Source organism: Marmota marmota, unplaced genomic scaffold (genome assembly GCF_001458135.2).
Source record: "Marmota marmota marmota unplaced genomic scaffold, marMar, whole genome shotgun sequence".
Classification (NCBI taxonomy): Eukaryota; Metazoa; Chordata; class Mammalia; order Rodentia; family Sciuridae; genus Marmota; species Marmota marmota.
In genome coordinates, this window is record NW_026000153.1 from 22524260 (window position 1) to 22535851 (window position 11592).

At 41.7% G+C, this 11592-nt stretch overlaps 1 long non-coding RNA gene across 1 annotated transcript in view; it reads left to right on the forward strand.

The window, feature by feature from the left end:
• Positions 1-9231, forward strand: part of LOC125611545 — a 24734-nt gene extending 15503 nt beyond the window's left edge. Inside the window, exon 3 of the long non-coding RNA XR_007341751.1 lies at positions 7952-9231. This is a non-coding gene — a long non-coding RNA (uncharacterized LOC125611545). The remainder of the gene's footprint in view (positions 1-7951) is intronic.
• The last annotated feature ends 2361 nt before the right edge of the window (positions 9232-11592 follow it).

The following is an 11592-nucleotide window of genomic DNA, read 5'->3' on the forward strand; positions in this document are numbered from 1 at the left end:
TTTTTTTTTTTTTTTTTTTTTAGTTGTTGATAGACCTTTGTTTTATTTATTTATATGCGGTGCTGAGAATTGAACCAGTGCCTCACACATGCCAGTGAGCTACCACTGAGCCCCAGCCCCAGCTGAGGCTGGCAATCCTCCTGTCTCAGCCTCCCGTGCTGCTGGAATTATAGGTATGCACCATTGCCTCCAACTTCCTCCATATTTTAAAATATGAAAGTCTTCCAATATAGGAAACCAGGACAATACCACAAACTTCACCATCATACTTCCTACCCTCCTACTGAGATCCTGTAATTGGTAACATTTTGTTTTTCTCAATTTTTCTTCTTTCTTTTCCTTTCTTCTCCTTCTCCTTCTTCCTTCTCCCCCTCCTTCCACCTCCTTCCCCTCTTCCCCCTTCCTCCTTCCCCCTCCCTCCTTCTTTTCTAAAATACCTGAAATTAAACTACATAGTTCATGACATTATAGACCTAAATGTGTAATAGTTGAGGTCAACTGTGTGTGAAGGTGGAGATCAGGTGTGTGAAGGTGGAGATCAGATGTATGTGTGGAGGCAGAGGTCAGCTATGCATGATAGAGGAGGTCAAGTTCATGGCATGGTAGAGAGTATGTGTGATGGTAGAGGTCCAATACCCAGGACTAGCAGTACAAAACTATCCAGGAAAAAAAAGTTTTGATTTAAGTTTTTTAATAATACGTTTGATTTTTCTTCGATAGATAAAACATGACTCACTCTGTCTAAAATCAGGGCAGGCCAGAGAGGAAGTAGCTTTTTTATTTGTTTGTTTTGTTGGTGCTAGGGGTTGAATCCACAGGCATCTTACCACTGAGCCTCCCTAGCTCTTTTTTATTTTTTTATTTTGAGACATGGTCTTGCTAAATTGCTTAGGGACTTGCTAAGTTGTTGATCCTGGCTTTGAGCTTGAAGTCTTCCTGAGTCTCCCAAGTTGCTGGGATTATAGGCATGTGCCACTGTATCCAACTGAAGTAGATTTTTGAATCCCAGAGAGTGGTCAGTCAGAGGGAGAGGCCACCTCCCACAGGAGCATGAGAGCCCACGAACACCTGCTGTGGGGGGGTTAACTCAAAAGGCCTTGAAGGATCTGTAGACATTGAAAAAAGCCCTCTCTCTGTCTCTCCCCCCACTTCTCATCCAGTCATGCAGATAAAAAAAAAAAAATAGAAACAAAGATGAGGAGGTCAGAATTGCACAAAATACAAGGAATACCTCTGCTCAGCTGGACAGGAGGGACAGGTATAGGGGAATAGCAAGCACTGTGGTTGACAAAACAGGCTGTGATCGCCATTCAGGGGGCTAAGTGCTGCCATAGGAAGCCAAGCCTTCCCAGCTGATGTCCTGTGTGCATCTCATCTAGCAGCAGGCCCAAGATCCCCAAGAGGGAGGTAGTGATGCCCTCACTCTGCCCTTTGCTCAGTGGGAGAAGCCTGTTTCTGAGTTAAGATGATTATTCTACATAAATTACAAAAGTATTCTTTTGCTGGAAGTACGGCAAATGTTCATAATTTCAGGGACTCAGGAGGATGAGGCAGGAGGATCACAAATTTGAAGCCAGCCTCAGCAACTCAGCAAGACCCTCAGCAGCTTAGTGAGAACATCTCTCAGAAAATAAAAAGGACTGGAGGTGTCGTTCAGAGGTAAAGTGCCCTCAGGTTCAATCCCCAGTGTTGCAAAATAAAATAAAAATAAATAAATAAGATAAATGAATAAAATATTTTTTGAATGAGCTGGTTGGTGCTGACTCCAGCTTAATAATCTTTTTTTTTTTTAAAAAAAATACTTATTTATTTATTTTAGTTGTAATTGGACACAATATCTCCATTTCACTTGTTTATTTTTATGTGGTGCTGAGGATAGAACCCAGGGCCTCATGCGTGCTAGGCTAGCGTTCTACCACTGAGCCAAAACCCCAGCCCCTAGCTTAATGATCTTTATGTTAAGAAGCCACTCTATAAAGTGGGCAGTCCACATCTGAATAAATGGCAGAGAGCCTCCAGATATTGGCCAAATGTATACTTCATAAAGCACAGAACTTGGGAGTTGGCTGATAAAGCAAGAGAGAACTAGGTGAGAGAGATCAAAAAGGCTGGGGGCTGTCACTCCCCAGCTTGGGGACTTGCTGCAGCTTCTACTTCTGCACAAAATATGTGCTAATAACATGGATCTTAAGGACTGCCAGGAAATTGAAGTGATGTGTATGTGAGGCATGAAATAGAGTCTGGCATAGTCTAGACCCTTCTTTCCCCTGATGTGTATGTGTGTCTGTGTGTATGTTCAACTATGAGTATGCATATGTGTGTATGTGTATATGTGTAAGTGTGGGAGTGTGTAGGTGTGGGTGGTTTGTGGGTGAGTGCAAGTGTGAATGTGTATGAGTGTGCATTTGTAAGTAAGCATATGTATGATATCGTGTGTGTGTGTGTGTGCACTCCCCCTGCTCTTCTTGAATCCTGCCATGTCTGATTCCTGGCCTGGTTTGGCATCCCCGCTTCCATGGCTCAGGCTTCCAGATGGGCAGTTCATTTGCTCAGTTTGGCCCAGAATGAAGCCCCACCTCCAGCTGTAACCTGAGAGTGTTGTGGAATGCAAGACCTTACTCCAGGGCCATGTGAATAGAACTAATTCTCTTTCCTTTGGCAGCATCTCTGTGGGGAAAAAAAAAATAGTGGGGCTAGGATGGGGGAAATCTGGAGACCACTTCTACTCTCCCACGACAGATTGTTCATGAAGCCAATAGGGCCTTGGGATTCTTGCAAAGACTTTCTCCTGTAGATTTCGCAGGGCAGAAAGTGACACAGTCTCCTTGTGATTATGTTTGAAGAGCTCTCAGCACCTGAAGCCAGGCAGGCGGGCTCAGAGAGCAGTCATCTTGTTGGTTGACCATGTGTTTGTGAGCCTGTATTGTGAGTCATGCCCGTGTCAGGCTCCAGGGTTGCAAGAGTGAAATCAGCAGCTGTGGACAGGCCAGAGTTCCACAGTGGACATCACAGCTGTCGTGGCAGAGGCTACCAAGAGAACTGCCTCAGAGCACAAATGGCTCCACCATTTAAAATACAATTAGGTTTGAAGACAGACCATTGTACACCACTTCTTTAGAAAATCTCTGCACAGGCTGAATCAGACACATAGAGTGGGGCAGCCAACTGAATGATTTTATTTTGTATCCTCTGGGCCTGGGTTGAATCCTGGGGCAGTCACGTTCCTCCTAAAGGCTCCTAATATGCCATAGCCCCCGGGTCTGTACTCTTGAGGGAAAGGTTTTATCACAAGCCATGCTGGGTTTGAGTCTCAGGCTAATGCTCTGCACTTACTGTTTATCTACTTCCTCTTTGTCTCTGTCTTCTTGTTACAAGGTGACAGGACAGGGACAGTTTCTGATGCACTCTAGTGACACTCAGAGTAAATAGCAAAAGCGCTACACATCTTGCTAAGTATCTGATGATATAGCTGTATTTCTAAGTCAGTATCATACTCAATGGGACTGAAACTGTTAGCTCCTGAGATCAATGTCTAGTTTCACTACTCTTATTTAATGGAGTATTCGAAGTCTTGGGCAGAGCTATAGGCAAGAGAAGGAAATATGCAAATATTTGCACATTTGCCTTTTGTAGAAGTTGCTGATTTTGCCTGTCCTCCCTTTTGTTTTTACATTTGGGGATCTGTCCCTTTTCCATTGCATATGGTAATCATAGGGTCCCACTGTTTAAAATTCTTTCTTTTAGAACCATATCTTGTACAAGAAAAATCCTCTGTTCTCCAGACACTATATAATTAGGAACCATCATGTGGCCGTGATGCAGAGAGAAGTTCAGTTAGTATTTGGGGGATGGGGTATAGGAGAAATAGGAGGGTGAAGGGGAAACAAGACAGGGATATATTATAGACATCATCTGGGTCCCCAAGACCCTGGGACCAGTCTCATAGCATCCTTCCCCTCTGAGACATGGGACCAATCCCGTCTGTGCTTATGCCTGGTATTTTGGTTTTGCTTTGGTACTGGGGATTAAATCCAGGGGCACTCTACTGCTGAGCTATATCCCCAGAATACATTTTAAATTCTTACCACTCAACAAGGAAACAAGCCATCTGGTTTAAAAATTGGCAAAGTTCTTGAACAGACCTTCCCCCAAGAAAATATATAGATATCCAATAAGCTCACAAAAGATGCTCAATATTACTAATCATCAGGGAAATACAAATCAAAAGCACAGTAAGATACCTCTTCACACTCATTAGGATGGCTATTATTTAAAAAATAGAAAATAACAATTGTTGGCAAGGACGTGGAGAAATGGTAATTCTTGTGTGTTGCTGATGAGAATGTAAAACCGTGCAGCTGCTGTGTAAAACAGCAAACTTAACTTTGGACTCACCATGAAATCCATCAATTCCGCTTATTGGGATATATGCAAAATGATATTTATATTGTTAGCAACATTATTCACAGTAGCCAAAAATGGAAACTTCTCAAGGGTCCTTCAACAGATGAATAAGTAAACAAAATGCAGTGTCTGGGTGATGTGAAACATCATTCCTTCTTACAAAGGAAGGAAATTCTTGCATTTGCTACAATAGGGAGGAACTTTTTAAAAAATATATTTATTTTTTAGTTTTAGTTGGACACAATATCTTTATTTTATTTTTATGTGGTTCTGAGGATTGAACTCAGTGCCTTATGCATGCTAGCAGAGCACTTTACCACTGAGACACAACCCCAGCTCCCAACATGGATGAACTTTGAAGCTATTGAGCTAAGTGAAATAAGCCGTATGTAAAAGGATGGATACTACCAGATTATGATTATATGAGGTACATAAAGGACTCGAGTTTATAGAAACAGAAAGTAGAATAGTGGTTTCTAGGATTGTAGGGAGGGAAGAATAGGGAATTACTGTTAATGTGTAAAGTTTCAGTGTTGCAAAATTTAAAATGTTCTAGAAATGATGGTGGTGATGGTTGTACAACAATGTGGGCGTACTTAATGCTACTAAACTGTACAATTTTTTCAAGTGTTTCTACAATCTGTGGCTTCGCTTTTCACTTTATCAATGGTGTCCTTTGGGGTACTAAAGTTTAAAATGATGGAGCCCAATTTATTATTTTTCTTTTTGTTGCCTGTGCTCTTGGTGTTATAGCAAAGAAATCATTACCAAGTCCAATATCATGAAATCATTACCAAGTCCAATATCTTCTGAGTTTACTAGTTTTAGTTCTTATGTTTAAAGTCTTTGATCTGTTTGAGTTAATTTTTATACGTGGTGTACGGTCCTACTTCATTGTTTTTCTTGTGGATATTCAGCTTTCCCAGCACCAGTTTTTGAAAAGAATGTCCTCTCCCTATCCAGTTGTCTTGGAACACTTGTCAAAAAATCATTTGACTGTAACATGAGAGTTTACTTCTGGGTCCTCAATTTCATTGGTGTTTATTTTATTTATTTATTTATTTATTTATTTATTTATTTATTTATTTATTTTGTGTGTGTGTGTGTGTGTGTGTGTGATGCTGGGGATTGAACCCACAGCCTTATGCATGTGAGGCAAGCCCTCTACCAACGGAGTTATACCCCCAGGCCTTCATTGCTGTTTTAATCCTTTTTATTTCTGCAAAATAAAAAGTTGGAATGTCTCTTCTTTTATTTCTAATATTATTTAAGTCTTCTCTTTTTTCTTACTTAATTTAGTGGTAGGTTTCTCATTTTTTGTCAACCTTTTCAAAGAACCAATTCTTAGTTTTGTTAATTTTCCTTTTTGTTTTTTCTATCTCACTTATCTCTTCTATAAACTCTATTTTTTCTTTCCTTCTGTTAACTTTGGGTTTGGTTATTATTATTTTTTCTAATCCCTTAAGTTAAAAATTTAGGTTATTGCTTTGAGCTACTTCTTTCCCTTCTCTCTCTCCTTCTCTCTGGCACTAGGGATTAAACCTAGGGCCCCACACATGCCAGGCAGGTGCTCTACCACTGAGCTACACCCTGCCACCAGCCCTTTTTATTTTACTTTTGAGATCAGGTCTTGCAAAATTGCCCAGGCTGGCCTTGGATTAGACATGCTTCTGCTTCAGCCTCCCAAGTAGCTGGGATTACAGGTATGTACCACTATGCCCAACTTTTTTTTTTTTTTTTTTTACGGACTCCATGTCTCCCAGTCTTTGCAGACTGGGAAGACATTTGACTAATTAAGAGGGCAAGTTTCTGAGCTTTGAATTCAGCCCAAGGTAGAGACATAAACTCTTCTAAGGTCTTTTTGGGGCACAACACTACTCTAAGTCACTGTGTGTGCTGTTTGCTCCCTATTCTTCCCATATACACAGCTGTTTTTATATATCTTAATTTCCTGAGAAGTCCCACTCCAGCTTTTTCTGGGGGCCTTAGCTGTTCTGTTCCTCTATCCACATCTCCATTCCCCTATGCATCTGCAGATGTGTAGTCTCCCTTGTAGCTGTTGTGAGCAGTGGTCTGTCACCTGCTGTGCCTTTTCCAGCCTGAGACCCAAACTTTAGCACTTTCCTTTGTCTGAGCTCTGAGTGAGGTGATACAGAGACCTCTTGGCAGGCATTCCCAAACTTGTTGTGACATTTGCCAACAAAGTCTTTTTTGCTCCCTCCAGTTTGCAAGATAGAATTGGGATCTGGGCTGTGGCTTTCCTCAGCTACACCATGCCAAGGAAAGGGTGTAACAAGGGCAAGTTAAAATGCCATCCAATTCCCTATTGTTTTGAATGTGGTTTTTTTCTTGACTGGGAATTTGCTTGATTGCAGAAGACATTTGAATGTTTCCCAGTGCTTCTCGAAAGTTCTTTTAGCCAGTCTCTTTTTGTTCTTATAATGTTTCTGTGTGGGAACAGGGCTGGGAGCATGTTAGTCTGCAATCCTGCTAACTTTACTCCTTGCTTATGTCTGTTTGACTTTTGTTTCTCTTGTTGTTACCTTAAAAGATCATGCTGAAGCCGGGCTCAGTGGTGCAAGCCTGTAATCCCAGGGACTCAGGAGGTTGAGGCAGAAGACCACAAGTTCAAAACCAGCTTTAGCAACTTAGTGGGACCCTGTCTCATAAGATAAATAAATAAATAAGCAAACAAATAAATAAATAGGGCTGGGGATGTGGCTCAGGGTTAAGCACTCCTGAGTTCAATCCCTGGTACGGGGCGGGGGGGGAGGTTCTAATGAATACTTTCATTATTTAACTCATTATTTAAATGATAAGACTCAAACTCAGAGAGGTCATAATGTTCAACATGCATAGGTAAAAAATGGATGACCCATGACTCAAGCCCAGGGTGTCCTTATCTAATTTTCTGTGTCTTCTGAAGCATTTCCCTGGGGATCTTGCTAAAATGAAAATCTTGATTCAGGAAATCTGAGGTGGGACCTGATAGGCTAAATTCTCATAAGCATCAAAATGACTGACTCTGTAGCCCAGGGACAACCAGGTGAATGATGGTGTTGGCCTGCAGACTCTAACTTGAGCATCTACCATAGAGATAACAAGAGCTTGGTGAGGAGCACAGGACCAACTCAAAATGATCTCTAGGTAATGTCTTCTGGATGTGAGGTTGTTTGCTTGTTTTCCTGTATTATAAGGCTCAGGTGGAGAAGAAATACTTTAATTACAGTGAAAAACAAAAAGACCCAAAGCACAGCCTTTCTAGACTCCTCTTCTCATGGTAATGAAGGTGTCCTGAGTTCAAGTGCATTTCCTAAACTTTCCCAAGGCATTTCAAAGTCTCAGGCCAAGCCTTGGAAGCTCAGAACAAACCTTCTCAAGGAGGATTTTTTCCTTTCCCTTTCTGGTTCTGGGTATTAAACATAGGGCTTGCAAGTGCTCTACCATGGAGCTACATCTCCAGTCATTTCTTTTTTTCTTTCTTCCTTCTTTTTTTAAGTGTCTTGTGCCCTGAATAATAGCCTCTATTCCATACTGTCCTGCACAGGAACCTGACATCACCTAATTTGAAGTGACTATGAGGAAGGATCTCACCTATGCAACCTAAGAGGACTCCAAAAGGAACCTATGTTCACCTGTAAGTCTACCAGTCAAGTGAGACTGAAGAAGAACACAGAGTGAAGGCCGCCATAGTGAGTATCAGGAGAGGCCCCAGGGAACCTTTTGTTCCTCCTGAGACTACTGTTATCCTGTTTCCACAAGTCGGGCACCTGAGGCTGGATGTATTCAAGGACAGAGCAGGTCCCATCTGAGTCTGGGAATAGAGGGTCTTCCAGTGCCCACTAAGCCAAATGTTGCCTTTCTGCTCCTTGGCCACAGGTCTGTCCACTGGATAGAATGGGCCCATGGTTCAAGGAGCCACCAGACACCATTCACTGGGTTGTCCCTGGACTAGAGAGTCAGCCAATGTGGTTTTGACTTGGAAAAATGCTATAATAGTCTTCCTCTCGATAAGCTAATCTCATGGAATGTGCAGAAGGAAAAGACCACCAGTATAAGGTAGTGGAAGAGAGGGTAGGACAGCAATTGTCATGCTTTCTTCTCTTCCCTGAACAGAATCCGTGAACAACTGCAAATAGGTCATGGTTCCATGACAGAAGAGTGAGCCCTTCTGCTTCCAAGGGGCTTGGGGCAGGGTCCTTCTAACTCAGCTTGGTGTCTTCATCTGATAATGCTGCTTCATTGGTGCCCTATCAAAATCATGTCTTTGCCAAGCCTGGTGGCACATGCCTATAATCCCTAATCCCCATGGCTTGGGAGGCTGAGACAGGAGGATTGTGAGTTCAAAGATGGCCTCAGCAATTTAGCCAGGGCATAAGCAATGAAGAGTTATGGAAAATAAGTCCAAGGACATTTGTCTTAAGCTTTTGTCATTTAAAATCGCAGGCCTCAGCCAGAGCAAGGAACACAAAAGAAACTCCACCAGACTGGTACCTAACCTCCTACCCTAATGGGTCAATTAATGCCAATACAATAAGCCCCAGGGAATACCCTATTTATATTCCTGTCCCACCCTAAAGGAAGCCTATATAACCCAGACCTTGCTTCAGCAGGCCACCATTTTCTGGATTATGAAATACCAAAATGAGCCTCACCAGGTTTCCACCAATTGACTCACTGCTAAATACCGAATAAAAAAAACCTGCTGATCCGAGGTTTGTTTCCCATCTCCTGCCTTCCATCATGGGTGCATCGTTTGTCCTAACAAGCAACTCATTGAGACCCTATCTCTAAATAAAATATATATTAAAAGGCTGAGGATGTGGCTCAGTGGTTAAGTGCCCCTGGGTTCAATCCCTGGCACCAAAAATAAATAAATAAATAAATAAATAAAAAATAAAAACAGTATCTATCAATTACTTCAACATTTACTATTCATGTTATGTGCTGTGTCATTAGCTCTGTGCAAAGTACTTGGAGCTCAGAAAAACAATGAAAATCCTATTATCCTTCCTCTGAAGGAACCCAACTTCATTTCCTGAGATAGCCATCATTTTAGAGCCCACTTTTGATGTGTTTAAAACAATTCTGTCTTCTGTATTTTATGATCAGGAAACCCTGAAGAATTGTCCTTTTCTTATTATCAAAAGAGAAGCTGCTACCCAGCACTTAGCATTACGCTCTCCCTGAACTTGGGACATACCAGGTTATCAGGTCCCTGGGAAAGTTTTAGGGAAGGAGAGAAAGTAGGGGGAAGAGGAAAGTCTTGTTCAGTCACTGTTCATTGGATAGCTCATTTTAATCTTGAAAACCTAGCTTATTCCACTTAAGTTTTATGATGCGAGGGTTTCAACTGTCTCCTCATCCTCTGGGTTATACCACACTGACGGGAGAGAAGCTGGTATGTTTCTGGATTATGAAATAGCAAAAAGCAGAACAACACACACTGGCAACAGAAATGACTACAAATTCTAATTTCCCAGGCAGATCCATAGAGACCAGAGTTATGGGAAAGTCTCTGACACACTTGGAAGAGACTCAGTCCTGTGTTCCTCCCTAACCCAGACTGATGTGTGGGTTTCATGTTTCAGTGAGAGTTCATCAAACCAAACCACAAAAGACAAAAGACACATGGGTTTTATGCCAAGATTCTTCTTTTTTTTTTTCTAAGAAGGTTGTACTGAGGTTTAAGACATATATCTGAAGCAATCTTAACTGAAGATTGTCAGTTAATTCAGAAATAGATTTGAGATGATGAGAAAATTGCGTTTTGAAAGAAATCAGTAAAGTATTCACATTCCTCATCACTTCATGAAAATGGAAACAGAAAATTATCTAAGGAAGCGGGGATGGACTTCTTGAAATTCTGACTCAAGGGTGCAGCCTAAAATATCACAGGTAGCGACTATTGGCAATCTCTTGGTGTTTTTGCTCCTCATAAGAGACTCATCTCCTTGCTACCTCATCAGTGGCCTTAAATCATTCCCGAGGGTTCTGCTGGAGATAATTGTTCTTGGTAGTCCCATGAGGATTATTGAGGATCAAGTTCAAAACAGATTCTGGGCATTGACCCCGGACCCTCTGAATTAGGGTTTTTGAAAGTGGAGCACTGTAATGTACATTTTCAAGTAGTTCTCCCATTGTAACTCTCTGGTCCGAAAACTTGGAGAATTGCAGGTGACAATCATCCCAACATGGATTTATATGATTTTCTGTCCTAGTCCATTTCTGTTGCTATAACAAAATACATGAGACTGGGTAACTTATGAAGAAGAGAGGTTTATTTGGTACATGATTTTAAGTCTGAAAAGTCCAAGCTTGGGCAGCCACATCTGGTAAGGGCCCCATGCTGAATCATAATGTGGTAGATGACATCACATGGCAGGAGTGTGTATGGGAGTGATAAGCAGAGCATACAGAGCAGCAGGTCTGTGAGAGAGTCCTAGTGGGAAGAGTCAGCCTTGCTTTATAATAATTTACTCTCAAAGTAACTAATCCAGTCCCAGGAGATCTAACCTATTCCCTCCAGACAGGCATAGATCTCTTCCAAGGGTAGTCTCCATGACCTTATTAGGTCCCAGGGGGCCCCACCTCTTAAAGTTTCTGCTACTTTTCAATACTGTTAAAGTGGGGATGAAGCTTCCAGAACATGAACCTTTGAGGGAAAAACCATAGCCAAGCCACACCAGTTCCCAAGTGGTGAGTGCTTGGGCCCAGCCAGTCTGTGCTCTCCAATCTCCAATTACCATTTCCCAGGAACATCACACCTTAGAGAAATTCTGATTCCTGTCTTAAGTTGAACCTGGAACATTATATCTCATCAGTAAAAGAAGGACATTCTCTCAGACAACGAGGTGCTTGCCAAAATATTCAGAGCCCAACTAGGAGAGGCTTCCCATGGCCAAAAATGGAACAATTTGAGCATCAACAGAGAAAAAAGGCTACTCTGGACCAGGATATATCACTTACTTTAAAATTCGTGAGTTCATCGATGTTCATAGCAGCACAATTCACAATAGCAAGACTGTGGAACCAACCTAGATGCCCTTCAATAGATAAATGGATAAAAAAAATGTGGCATTTATACACAATGGAGTATTACTCTGCATTAAAAAATGACAAAATCATAGAATTTACAGGGAAATGGATGGCATTAGAGCAGATTATGCTAAGTGAAGCTAGCCAATC